Source organism: Salmo salar, chromosome 15 (genome assembly GCF_965601325.2).
Source record: "Salmo salar chromosome 15, fSalSal1, whole genome shotgun sequence".
Taxonomy (NCBI): Eukaryota; Metazoa; Chordata; class Actinopteri; order Salmoniformes; family Salmonidae; genus Salmo; species Salmo salar.
Window position 1 is genome coordinate 61,163,291 of NC_138305.1, and position 14,153 is coordinate 61,177,443.

At 43.7% G+C, this 14,153-nt stretch overlaps 2 long non-coding RNA genes across 2 annotated transcripts; both read left to right on the forward strand.

Moving 5' to 3' along the window:
* Positions 1–4,855: 4,855 nt before the first annotated feature.
* On the forward strand, positions 4,856–11,644 carry LOC145860889 (uncharacterized). The gene is made up of 4 exons (XR_014380647.1): positions 4,856–5,048; positions 5,232–5,393; positions 5,716–5,816; positions 11,241–11,644. It is a non-coding gene; the product is annotated as an uncharacterized LOC145860889 (long non-coding RNA).
* Positions 11,645–11,655: 11 nt separating this feature from the next.
* On the forward strand, positions 11,656–14,069 carry LOC106571755 (uncharacterized). The gene is made up of 4 exons (XR_006759212.2): positions 11,656–13,002; positions 13,134–13,283; positions 13,602–13,735; positions 13,910–14,069. It is a non-coding gene; the product is annotated as an uncharacterized LOC106571755 (long non-coding RNA).
* Positions 14,070–14,153: the final 84 nt, after the last annotated feature.

Genomic DNA, 14,153 nt, shown 5'->3' on the forward strand with positions numbered 1-14,153 from the left:
GGTCAGGGCTCTTAGTGTTGCGAGCTTTTGATGCCTCAAAAGCTGTGCTTGCAAGCTCTTTGAGTTGTAAGATAGGCAAGCCAACGTGGGCTGCAGGGCCCAAGTAGGTAATGAAGGTGGGATACATGTTCGACAGAAACATTTGTTTGAATGGTAACAGCTCTTCCATTCCTGTTTCCGTGAGTAGGCCAAAGTAAGCTGAACGAAGCCTATGATAGAAAGCTTGTGGGTGTTCGTTCCGAGCTTGTTTGACCGTGTTAGCCAGTGAGCTATCGTGTTTGCGAGTCGCAGAACCACTGAATTCTAATTTCAAAGCTGTGGCAAGTTTAGCGTAGTCATTTAGCACGTGTTGCTGTTGTAGACGAATGAACCTCGTCACGTGTCTATTCGACGTTCGCTTCAACAGGTAAACCCTGTCAGAACCCGTAGCGTTCGGGTAGCCACCCAACACGTCCTCTATGTCAGCTAGGAACGTCTCAGTATCGTTTGGCTGACTTGGAACGGGGTCAAAGGTGGGGAAATTCTTGACGAGTTTGTCAAGGTATTCCGCGCCAAGCGGGCGGAGAGGATTGGCTTCATACTGTGGAGAAATTGGGGCCGACAGGCCAAGAGGAGAAGCCAAGCTTTGACTTTGTTGGCCAAGAGGCTCCATATTACTCAGTGCCGAATGGCCAAGAGGAGAAGACTGAGGGACACATGATGGAGGCAATGTCTGAAACCTATCGTCTTCACTCCTTTGAGTACCGGACTCCGGTTGCTTGGATGGGTAGTCATGCTGTAGAGCGTGACCATTCTGGACTTCCTCCAGATGGTACCTAAGGGTGGTCTTCTGCTGCATTGCAGAGTCCACTTGAGCACTTAGAGTACCGATTTTGGACACGTGAGTGTCACCTCTGCTCCTTTCCGTCTCAAACTTATCTGTCATGGTTTGCAGATAGAGGTCTCGAGTACAGAGCGAGAGATTCAGTGATGAGATTTCCTATATATCCCTAATATTTCCATCCTCATCACCTGAGTTCTCTCATCATTCATTTGGTCAGCAACTTCAATAAGTTCTGCTGATTTGTCATCCAACTTTGTCATTGTGTTCATCAACTGATCGTCTTTGGTCAGCAGAATTTGGAGTAGAACATTGTTACCTTGAGTAACGTTCAACAAAACTGCCTGCATGTTATCAAATTGCGCGTTCCTGTTTGTAGATAACTCGACAGATTTATCTAGTTTGGCGTGGACTACATCGCATTTAGTTTGGGCTAAATGGAGTTGTTCCTGCAGACGATGATTTTGTTGGAGAGTTTGTGCTCATTCATCGTCATAAGTATTTGCAATTACTTTTAATTCTTCCGATTTCAAACGCAGTTCCTCGACTAGCAGAATGTTTTCATTTCCTGCTTTTGTCAATAGTTGCTCAGTTCTCTCCACCTTTGCTCTCATGTTAGCCATGTCTTGCACGTGCTTCAGCTGTGCACTGTGGTATTGGATCGATGCCAACCTTTGATGGCGATACATAAGTGCTAAAGTGGAGAGAACCGTCACAAAGCCTGTGTTTGATGGTTGATTTTGGAGAGCGTTCGCAATTTCGGCTGTGTTTTCGCTAATGTCATAATTAGGGTTGGTATCCCTGCTGAGGTCAGAGATCGATCCTTTTATGGGTTGAGGTTCACTAATTAGCGGGGGAGTGGTGACCACCTCCTTTGGTAGCTTGCACATTATTAGAAAAATTTAGAGGAAAAATGTTCCTAATTGTTTTCAATGTTTGGGTTTGGAATTCATTGGAAGCTGCAAAGACAAGTTTAATCTATTTATAGATGTTGACGAACCATCAGTACTGTACCAGTAATGTGGAAGTTGGACGTGAATGAATTTGCAAAAGCAAATTGAATTAATTAATCAATGCCAATGATTAATCCTACCTGGGTAGGCTATCTGGGTATTAAACTTGAATTAACCTGAGGTTGCTTCATCCAGGTTAATATGGGAAGTTTAAAAGTGTCTCATTTGATTGCAAGAACATTAAGGTATGTTCAACAATTTAACTTATTAAATTGAATGAGATGATAATCCATACAATCTCCATTGATTGGATATCATAAGTGTAAACAGTAGATCAAATGTTGGGAACACTCCCCACTATGGTACACTTCTTCCTTGGGCCGAAGCCACATGGGATTCCCGCTGGGGCAGGACTTCTGTCAGTACTGGATTACTGAATGGGTTTTGCAAAAACCAAATTTTACTGATTGATCAATTTTAATGATAAATCAAACCTGTATAGGCTATTTGGGATTTAAACTTTAATTAACCTGAGAGGTTTATTCATCTAGGTTAATGTGGGAAAAAGATTACAATGTCTCATTTAGAAAACTTATTTAAAAGATCCACTTGAGAATGTAAATCTGGCAATTTCACTTATTAGTTCAATTGAATAAGACATCGATATCCGTCTGGATATCACGAGTAACGACTTGAGTGTCACCTGACTAATTATTCTTGAAGGAAAGTACTGGTGACTCTTCAGAGGTCCCTGCTGGCACACGCTGAAATCCAACTCAAGTCGGATGAATTACAATGTGGCACAAAACAAAATGGCTGTTTTCCCTTTTGTTAGCTTAGCATCTCGAGCAAGCTAATGCTACTTGATGCCTGAAAAATGCTCAACATAGGATTTCCTTGGCAAGGGAAAGGTTTTACTTATAACGTATTATGTTCAAACCCTTTTCGGCGATATTTGACGATGTTTTAACCGGAACTCGCGGCAAACAATCGAAATGCACCGTGGTCTACTCGCATCGAAACGCGAGAGAGACAGAGAGATACTTATCGCTGGTCAAGCTAATCTCTCCTAAATTTCAATCGGCTGGGTCTTTGTCCTCGCTCGAGAAATTAATAATGACCTAGCCAACACGCGTCTGAAACGCGAGAGGCAGAAATACTTAGCGTTTGGCCAAACGTGCTATTTCTCAGATAGCTTTATCAGTCCTCATACAGAACTGTATAGCTTATGCTCGCCACTGAATACCTCAGAGCACAAAACGGAGGCGATTCTCCAGAGCACACACGCACCAATAATTCCGGTCTACAATTCCCATAATGTATATAATAAACTTGGTATATTATGTAATCTGCTTTTCAATTTTATATAGGCTGAATCAAAATGAAAGCGTCATCCTATTTTAGATTCCTCGCACGGGGCGTCATTATGTTGTCGAAATTACCCAAACGTGCGGCCTAGTTTTAGAGTCCTCACAGGGGGCACCATATGTCGTGTCTTTGGCTATGCCGGATTAAGTGATATGACATGCTAACCTATAAAATTCTTTCTCTAATTAATATTACCTGATTAAGCTAATAATGTAAATGTAATTAACTAGAAAGTCGGGGCACCACGGAAGAACGTTTATAGAGCCGCTATCTTCCGAATAAACTCTTAAAATACTTAGTAATACTTTACATCGGTAGCAGTCAATATTAACCCATATCTTATTTTCAGTCTCATAATGAAAGTTGTAAATTCTTGGCTATCTTCACAAACCCTGGCTAACAAGTTGAATCAGCAATACAAAATTGGGTTTAATTATTTATTTACTAAATAAACTAAGCACACAGAATTACAAATACACAGAATACAGATGATGTCATACAGAAAACGTCCCGGTGGACGGAACCTGTATCATGGCTGGTTACACAAAGGAAAGGGGGTTGGGCTTGAATGAAAGAGCGGGAAGACTTAGGAATAAAGAAACAGCAGCTATGCTATCGTAAATACATTATCTTATGCATTCTAAATTACTGCCCATTTGGAAAAGGAAAATGCAATAAATATTTACTCTGAGCTGCGCTTCGGTAGATTGGTCGTAGATGCTGGCCGGGTTGGCCAACAGATCTTCCTGTACTCGGAAGAATGTCTCTGGTGGTAAATTGGATACGTGGTATCTTCGTCCGTCTGTTAGACTGGATCCGTCGTCCGTCCTTTCCTAGCCCACGTCTACAGCGGCCGCTGCTAACTCAACAGCTAGGAAGTATCACTTCTGTAGTGAATAAGCTCAAAGTTCATACCATTCGCCACCAAAGCTCACGCCGAGGTTGGCTTAGTTCTGTACTTGACGTGTGTCCTTCTAACGTAGAGGCTGCAGACCTCACGTACTGGAACAACGTGGTTATCTTTTCGTCAAAGGCTTATATAGTGGAGAGGGGGTGGATGTGTTTCATCGTTTATAACCCCTGTCTCTTCACAGGGGTGGGCCATTGATCAAGCAGGGCACTTTCCTTATGAAAACCCAATTCTCTCATTTGGAAGCTAAAATTACATTTAATCTCCTAACAAACAATTTCAATATCAAACATTTCAATTGCATAACAATTCCATGTTACTCTGATAACTAGAGGGTGTATACTTTCTCAGGTACAGTTTATGTCGTCCTGTCATCAGTCATAATGTCTCAGATGACAACCAAACTGACATACATACTCATTACGTTCCAAAGCATATTTCCAACTGGTTTTATTACCAAAATATGGTTCCTTTTCCCCATTTGTTTGATGTTCCTAGACTCTCTATATTTAACACAGGCTATTCAAGTCCTTCAGTAGGGTCAGAGAGGGGAAGGGAGAAAGGTATTTATGGGGGGGGGGTCATAAACCTTACCCACAGGCCAACGTCATGACAATAGAAATGTGTGAACTTGCTATTTGATATCAAAACGTTTAACATGTGATGCTTCCCAGTTCCCACACATATTGATATGGTTGTGTTACCTATCTTATTTTAATGTACTGGTTGTAAGTCGCTCTAAGAGTGTCTACTAAATGTAACTGTAAAATGTAATAGATTCACACACACCCATACACATGCATTCACTGCTTCTAACATAATACCGTCTCTTGCCAGCAGATGGAGCCAGAGGAGAGGGCGTCCTCTCTCAGTCCCTCAGACTATCTGCTGGATATAAACAAGGTTCTGCTGGCCTTGGCCGACAACGAACTGCTGCTCAACTCTTTCGAGCTCAGCAGTGGTCTCTACAATGACTTCTCCAGCCAGGGGGTGGAGGGTGAGAGAGAGATGAGGGGAGATATTGGAAGGTGAAGGGAATAACTGTGTTGTCCTGTAGGTCTGAATGGAGACCTCTCACTCATTTAATTTCTTCCCTCTCTCCACTCCTACCGCTCTCTCCTTCACCTCTCTCCTCTCCTCCTTCTCTCTCTTCTCTCCCTGCCTCCTCTCTCTCTCCCAGAGTATAAAGGAGAGTCTGGAGTATGTCCGGGAGCAGGTGACGTTGATCCATGAGCGCCATCCTGGAGGCATCGCAGAGATAGGTGGCACAGATCAGAGACACCCTCACCCAGCTCAAACCAGAGTGGGACCGCCTAAACTGCATGTACAAGCACCGCAAAGGGTGGGTGATGGACGATTAACATTAAGTTACTTAGTAACTGCCAAGATCTTAATACTTAATGACCATGAAAGAGTGTAAGGAAGAAGAAACTGAAAAATATACTCATTGTAGCAACACAATAAGGGGGAAATGAGCAGCTCTGTAAAGTCTTTGAATTTCCACTATTGGATGTGAGAGGATCTGTTTGTCTCCTCTAACAGGGCTATGTACTGTAGACGTAGCTTACTCTCATCACTGATTGGTTAGTGTCATCCACAGAGAGAGTGAGTGTATGATGTCACTTAGTCATGACCTTGTCTCCATCCTGTCTCTGTACTGTCAGGGAGTTCCATCTACAACTGACCTATCCTGGGTACATGAATAAATGTCTTCTATCAGCTATGGACGACAGAGGAGCGAGGATGGAGATATATGCCAGTGCACGTACTGTATACCAAGACCTCAGCACACACACACGCACACACAGATTGATCAACACAGGCCAAGTTGACTGGGAGCGCACACACACACAAACACCGACACGCTCCCGAGTGTGGCATCGGTCTAAGGCACTGCATCTCAGTGATAGAGGTGTCACTACAGACACAATTGCGATTTTTGCAATTCGTTCCAGTCACTGGCCGCAGAGAACTGGAAGGAAAGTCGGCCAAAGGAGGTGATGGCTTTGGGGATGACCAGTGAGATATACCTGCTGGAACGCGTGCTACGAGTGGGTGCTGCTATGGTGACTAGTGAGCTGAGATAAGGCGCGGCATTACCTAGCATAGACTTACAGATGACCTGGAGCCAGTGGGTCTGGCAGTGTACAGGTCGCAGTGGTGGGTAGTATATGGGGCTTTGGTAACAAAACGGATGGCACTGTGATCGACTGCATCCAGTTTGCTGAGTAGAGTATTGGAAGCTATTTTATAGATGACATCACCGAAGTCGAGGATCGGTAGGATGGTCAGTTTTACGAGGGTATGTTTGGCAGCATGAGTGAAGGATGCTTTGTTGCGGTATAGGAAGCTGAATCTAGATTTAATTTTGGATTGGAGATGCTTAATGTGAGTCTGGAAGGAGAATTTACAGTCTAACCAGACACCCAGGTATTTGTAGTTGTCCACGTATTCTAAGTCAGAGCTGTCCAGAGTAGTGATGCTGGACGGGCGAGCAGGTGCGAGCAGTGATCGATTGAATAGCATGCATTTAGTTTTACTTGCGTTTAAGAGCAGTTGGAGGCCACGGAAGAAGAGTTGTATGGCATTGAAGCTCGTCTGGAGGTTAGATAACACAGTGTCCAAAGAGGGGCCAGAAGTATACAGAATGGTGTCGTCTGCATAGAGGTGGATCAGAGAATCACCAGCAGCAAGAGCAACATCGTTGATGTATACAGAGAAGAGAGTCGGCCCGAGAATTGAACCCTGTGGCACACCCATAGAGACCGCCAGTGGTCCAGACAACAGGCCCTCCGATTTGACACACTGAACTCTGTCTGAGAAATAGTTGGTAAACCAGGCGAGGCAATCATTTGAGAAACCAAGGCTGTCGAGTCTGCCAATAAGAATGTGGTGATTGACAGAGTCGAAAGCCTTGGCCAGGTCGATGAATACGGCTGCACAGTAATGTCTCTTATCTATGGCGGTTATGATGTCGTTTAGGACCTTGAGTGTGGCTGAGGTGCACCCATGACCAGCTCTGAAACCAGATTGCAAAGTGGAGAAGGTGCGGTGGGATTCAAAATGGTCGGTAATCTGTTTGTTGACTTGGCTTTCGAAGACCTTAGAAAGGCAGGGTAGGATGGATATAGGTCTGTTGCAATTTGGGTCAAGAGTGTCCCCTCCTTTGAAGAGGGGGATGACAGCAGCTGCTTTCCAATCTATGGGAATCTCAGACGATACGAAAGAGGTTGAACCGGCTAGTAATAGGGATTGCAACAATTTTGGCAGATAATTTTAGAAAGAGAGCGTCCAGATTGTCTAGCCCGGCTGATTTGTATGGGTCCAGATTTTGCAGCTCTTTCAGAACATCAGCTATCTGGATTTGGGTGAAGGAGAAATGATGGGGGCTTTGGCGGGTTGCTGTGGAGGGTGCCGGGCAGTTGACCGGGGTACGGGTAGCCAGGTGGAAAGCATGGCCAGCCGCAAAGAAATGCTTATTGAAATTCTCAATTATCGTGGATTTGTCAGTGGTAACAGTGTTTCCTAGCCTCAGAGCAGTGGGCAGCTGGGAGGAGGTACTCTTTTTCTCCATGGACTTTACAGTGTCCCAGAACTTTTTTGAGTTAGTACTACAGGATGCAAATTTCTGTTTGAAAAAGCTTGCCTTAGCTTTTTTAACTGCCTGTGTATATTTGTTCCTAACTTCCCTGAAAAGTTGCATATCACGGGGGCTATTCGATGCTAATGCAGAGCGCCACAGGATGCTTTTGTGCTGGTCAAGGGCAGACAGGTCTGGAGTGAACCAAGGACTATATCTATTCCTAGTTCAATTTTTTTTGAGTGGGGCATGCTTATTTAAGATGGTGAGGAAGGCACTTTTAAAGAATAGCCAGGCGTCATCTACTGATGGGATGAGGTCAATGTCATTCCAGGATACCCCAGCCAGGTCGATTAGAAAGGCCTGCTCGCAGAAGTGTTTTAGGGAGTGTTTGACAGTGATGAGGGGTGGTCGTTTGGTCACAGATCCATTACGGATACAGGCAATGAGGCAGTGATCGCTGAGATCTTGATTGAAAACAGCAGAGGTGTATTTGGAGGGCGAGTTAGTTAGGATGACATCGATGAGGGTGCCCGTGTTTACGGATTTGGGGTTGTACCTGGTAGGTTCATTGATAATTTGTGTGAGATTGAGGGCATCAAGCTTAGATTGTAGGATGGCCGGGGTGTTAAAAACCTCTTACATCTAGACGTTCCGCTAGCGGAACACCTGCTCCAATATCCAATTTGCGTGGCGCAAATGATAAATTCCTCAAAAATACAAAAACTCTCCTTTATCTAACCACACTGTCCGATTTCAAAAAGGCTTTACAGCGAAAGCAAAACATTAGATTATGTCAGCAGAGTACCCAGCCAGAAATAATCAGACACCCATTTTTTAAAATGCTAGGATATAATGTCACAAAAAACAAAACCACAGCTAAATGCAGCACTAACCTTTGATGATCTTCATCAGATGACACACCTAGGACATTATGTTATACAATACATGCATGTTTTGTTCAATCAAGTTCATATTTATATCAAAAACCAGCTTTTTACATTAGCATGTGACGTTCAGAACTAGCATACCCCCCGCAAACCTCCGGTGAATTTACTAAATTACTCACGATAAACGTTCACAAAAAACATAACAATTATTTTAAGAATTATAGATACAGAACTCCTTTGTGCAATCGAGGTGTCTGATTTTAAAATAGCTTTTCGGTGAAAGCACATTTTGCAATATTCTGAGTAGATAGCCCAGCCATCACGGCCAGCTATTTAGACACCCACCAAGTTTAGCCCTAACCAAAGTCAGATTTACTATTAGAAAAGTTTGATTATCTTTGGTGTTCTTCGTCAGAATGCAGTCCCAGGACTGCTACTTCAATAACAAATGTTGGTTTGGTTCAAAATAATCCATAGTTATATCCAAACAGCGGCGTTTTGTTCGTGCGTTCAAGACACTATCCGAAGTGTAAATAAGGGTCACGAGCATGGCGCATTTCGTGACAAAAGATTTCTAAATATTCCATTACCGTACTTCGAAGCATGTCAACCGCTGTTTAAAATACATTTTTATGCCATTTTTCTCATAAAAAAGCGATAATATTCCGACCGGGAATCTGCGTTTAGGTAAACAGACGAAAGAAAACAAAGCATGGGGTCGACTCGGGCACGCGCCTGAGTCTCACAGTACTGTAACCAGCCACTATCCAAACGCGCTACTTTTTTTCAGCCAGAGCCTGCAAAGCCATGATTCAGCTTTTTGCCGCCTTCTGAGAGCCCATGGGAGCCGTAGGAAGTGTCACGTAACAGCAGAGATCCTCTGTAATGGATAGAGATAATCAAGAAGGGCAAGAAATTGTCAGACAGGGCACTTCCTGCATGGAATCTTCTCAGGTTTTGGCCTGCCAAATGAGTTCTGTTATACTCACAGACACCATTCAAACAGTTTTAGAAACTTTGGAGTGTTTTCTATCCAAAGCTAATAATTATATGCATATTCTCGTTTCTGGGCAGGAGTAATAATCAGATTAAATCGGGTACGTTTTTTATCTGGCTGTAAAAATACTGCCCCCTAGCCATAACAGGTTAAGCATGTCCCAGTTTAGGTCACCTAGTAGCATGAGCTCAGAAGATAGATGGGGGCAATCAATTCACATATGGTATCAAAGGCACAGCTGGGGGCAGAGGGAGGTCTATAGCAAGCGGCAACAGTGAGAGATTTGTTCTGGAAAGGGGAATTTTTAGAAGTAGAAGCTCGAATTGTTTGGGTACAAACTTGGATAGTCACACAGAACTCTGCAGGCTATCTTTGCAGTAGATTGCAACACCGCCCCCTTTGGCAGTTCTATCTTGGCGGAAAATGTTATAGTTAGCGATGGAGATTTCAGGGTTTTGGTGGTTTTCCTAAGCCAGGGTTCAGACACGGCTAAGACATCCAGGTTGGCAGAGTGTGCTAAAGCAGTGAGTAAAACAAACTTAGGGAGTAGGCTTCTAATGTTAACATACATGAAACCAAGGCTTTATTAGTTGGTTAGCTTCTGATGGCTAGCTTCTGAAGAAAGTTTTGGCTATAAGGTGTAAAACAAAATCCAGATCCGTGTCACATTGAGTGAGGCGTGTTACCGGAAGGTATATTTAATTTAAAAATGGAAAAGACAAAAAATACAAAAAGTAAACAAGAGGACAACAAACCACGTCTGCACTGCTACGCCATCTTGGAAAAATGCTAATTCCTGCTCAAAACTCATAAAAGATCCTGACCTGTTCTTATTTAAGATATATGGTGGTAGTTATCTTTATGTGGCAGTGCATTGTGAGGTTCAATGGAATTTACTACGGTGTTATCAGTCATTCCCTGGCACCCAACACATTCACTACTGCTTAACCTGGAGGTAAGGAATGGGGTGACATTCTTACTTTTCCTTTCTCCTTATCAGCAAAATAAGGATTTTTCCAGTGGAGGAACCTGAGTATGTCTTGGGAGATCCTAATTCTGATCCTGGCCCGATTCCAAAATTCACCCAACACCCTCAGAAGGAAGAATTAATTAGTAAAAAAACAGTAATCAAAGAGTGATTGGGTGTTACCTGTTGTCCTGAATACTTACTCTCAAGATTGAAAGCAGACTGTAAGGTCTAGATGAAAAGGAATTCAATTGGCTTTACCTTTTGGATTTGAATTGAAAAAATAAGCTGCTTTAATCAAAAATTACTTCAAAGCATTACTTTATAAACTTACATTCTCAATATTTATATATTTGAATGAGCTGACTTGGTTTGGGTGTGGGGGTTCAGAGAACAATGTTGATTTCTCATGCACTCTCATGCATATTGTAAAACATAAAAGGACTGGAGTTCATAACATGGATTTAAACAGTAATTGTGCTAAAAGGTTGTCAGCAAAAAAAGCCTGAAGGTCTGTACTTCACAAACATTTGGTTGAGATCCTCATTCAGTCCATTATGAGGGCATGACAACTCAATGGAACCTCCATAGTATTCACAATATACACCATAATAACGGTGGCTATAGCTACGTAAATCAGGGCTTGGTCAGAGTTAACTGATTCCAGATCTGTTAGTTTCCCCCCTAATTGTTATGGTTAGGGTTTGGTCTGGGTAAACTCAACTAATATGAGATCTGCTGTCCTCTGTCTGTAGGAGTTTTGACTGTGCAGTGGAGGAGTGGAGACAGTTCCACTGTGACTTGAACGACCTAAGTCAGTGGATGACCGACACGGAACAGGTCCTCACTAAGGGAAAAGGACCTGATGGACAACTGCACCCGGACACAGCCAGGACACACCAGGAGGTCAGGGAGTGTGTGTTTCTGTGTGTGTGTGCGTGTGTGTGTGTGTGAGAGTTAATGTTAGACCGTGTGTGTGTGTGTGTGTGTGTGTGTGTGTGTGTGTGTGTGTGTGTGTGTGTGTGTGTGCGCTCGTGCCCAAGTGTGTGCGCTCGTGCCCAAGTGTGTGCGCTCGTGCCCAAGTGTATATGCTGCTAACCTACCCACTTTAATGATGACCCTGACATTATGCAGAGATAGTACGCAAAATGTTGGATCAACTGTATGCGGATGGGGGGTTTTGGTGTGAGAAAATGTATGTTTTTGAATGTGAAAAATATGCCTTCTCTCCTTAATTATTTAGCACTTTTCATGCTCTGTCGTTCATTATATTCCTGCAGAGAGAAGGAGAGAGAAAGAGAGAGAGAGTTTTCTAATTTGTATTGTTTGCAATACTAAAGAGTACCAGGCTTTCCCCTGAGGGGAAAAGCTGTTTGAAAGCCAGGCATTGACACCCACAGAATTAAATAGAACAATACTATTAGTATTATATAGTATCTTTATGTTTACACCACTCACATCATCATTAGGATGTGGAGCAGCCAGCACTAGTTACCATAGAGTACAATCTATCCAATACCTATAGTTGCAATCCGTTATTCATAGCAGCTCAATTCCAATTGATTTATTTTACCTTTATTTGACTAGGCAAGTCAGTTAAGAACAAATTCTTATTTACAATGATGGCCTAAGAACAGTGAGTTAACTGCCTTTTTCAGATGTTGACCTTGTGAGCTCGGGGATTCAATCTAGCAACCTTTTGGTTACTGGCCCAACGTTTTAACCACTAGGCTACCTGCCGCCCCCAATTGACTCATTCTGTTGATTAATACAACTTTGATTTCTAGTTTTATATTGATCTGTTAGCCCCTCTCTCTCTTTGGAGCTGGAGGAGGGCCTAGCCAGTCACCAGCCTGTCCTGGCCGCGTTGACTCAGACAGTTGAGAGGATCATCGTGCAGCTGTCAGCCCCTGACGGGCCCCTGCAAGAGAACAAGCTGGAGGCCCTGGGGCAGCGCTGTAGAGCCGTGCACAGAAAGGTGCTGGACAGACAGCATGGGTAACCATGGAGATGAACACCATGGAAACTAAGCATAGTCGCCATAGAAATAGGACAGCTTGTTAGGAGTGATAAGAAGGGCATTTTGGGCCCCAAAAATAGTTTACAGTGGAAAAAAGAATGTTTAGAAATTGGATTATGTTTAAATGAGCAGGATAAACTCGTGCAGATATGTATCGAAATGTATGAATATTTGCTGCATCAATGTCCTAAGCGGTAATGATATCAGCATGACAGATCAGCATACAAATGTAATGTAAATGTTAGGATTTGGCCTACACACGGCAGCTGTAGGGAAATTGAGATCTTAATGTGTGTGTGTGTGTGTCTATGTGTTTGTGCGGCTTGCGCCTGTTTATCTGTGTATGTGTGTGTTTGTCCTTAGGCTGACTGGAAGTGACCCTGCCCTATTAGAGCTGGTGAGGTAGTGGAGACCTGGCTCTGTGGCTGGAGCAGGCTGAATGTGCTGTGAGCTCTCTGCCCGTCACTGCCACCAACAGCAACCTCAAAGAACTTAAGGTAAGGCTTAGAGTCAGGACATGTTTCCCCCCTAACCCTCACCTCACCCCTTAATTTACCCCATAATTCTCCCCTCATCCATCCCTCACATTTTTCAACCCTCTTCACCCCTTTGTCACCTTTCTCTCTAGACTCTGGCTGAAGAGATGGACATCCAGAATGAGTGTCTTGGTTGGCTGAACAAGAACGGCCCCCAGATTCTAGCCAATCAGAGCGTGAGTCATCAGGAGAGAGACAAGCACATGAGCAAACTCAGGACCATCAATCTCAACTGGAACAAGGTGAGAATAACCTATTGAACCTGTTTCCTAATGAACATAATGCAACTCAGTAGCCTATACTTAAACTGGAAAAAAGGAAGGGTAACACTAAAAGAGTAACAGTGGAGATTAACTATCTCCCTTCTTCATCTCTCCATTCCTTGTCCTCTCTCTCTCTTTCTCTTTCTCTCTCTCTCTCTCTCTCTCTCTCTCTCTCTCTCTCTCTCTATCTCTATCTCCCTCCCCCCTCTCACTCTCCCTAACCCTTCCCCCTCTCTCTTTCTGTCCCTCTCTCACTCTCCTCTCAATATGTCCTGCAGGTGACTCATGAGTTGTTAGATAAAGTCGGTGGAGGCGGAGGGGAACCTCCAGAGTCATGGTCAGTTCCAGGACAAGATTAACAGAATGACCGACTGCGTCCAGGTCACACACCAGACCTCAGTGGGAGAGGGGTCAGCCCTGCAGAGAGCCAGGTAATGCGTGCGCACACACACACACACACACAGACACAGCGCTATGGCTAACTACGCTAAACTGAAGAATGCTTTGGCAGACCTTTACATATTTTTTTTTCATTGTAGTCTATTTTCAACCATAACTCTCTCTCAGTTTAAAATTAAAACACTCAGTTTCGATGGGCCCATCAGAAGTACAGATGGCCAGTCTGATGAGTGACCACCACCCGCAGTCCAGAGCTGGTGGCCCCCACAGACCCGAACAAGACAGCCACAGAGCTGGTTGACTGGCTGCTGCGCATCACCCAGATGCTTAAGTCCAACATCGTTACGGTAGGGGACACAGACGAGATACGCACTACCATGGGGCACTTGCATGTACTTGTGTAAGGGAATGAATGGGGACTGGTGGAGTGTACTGGGTGATGGCTTTAGT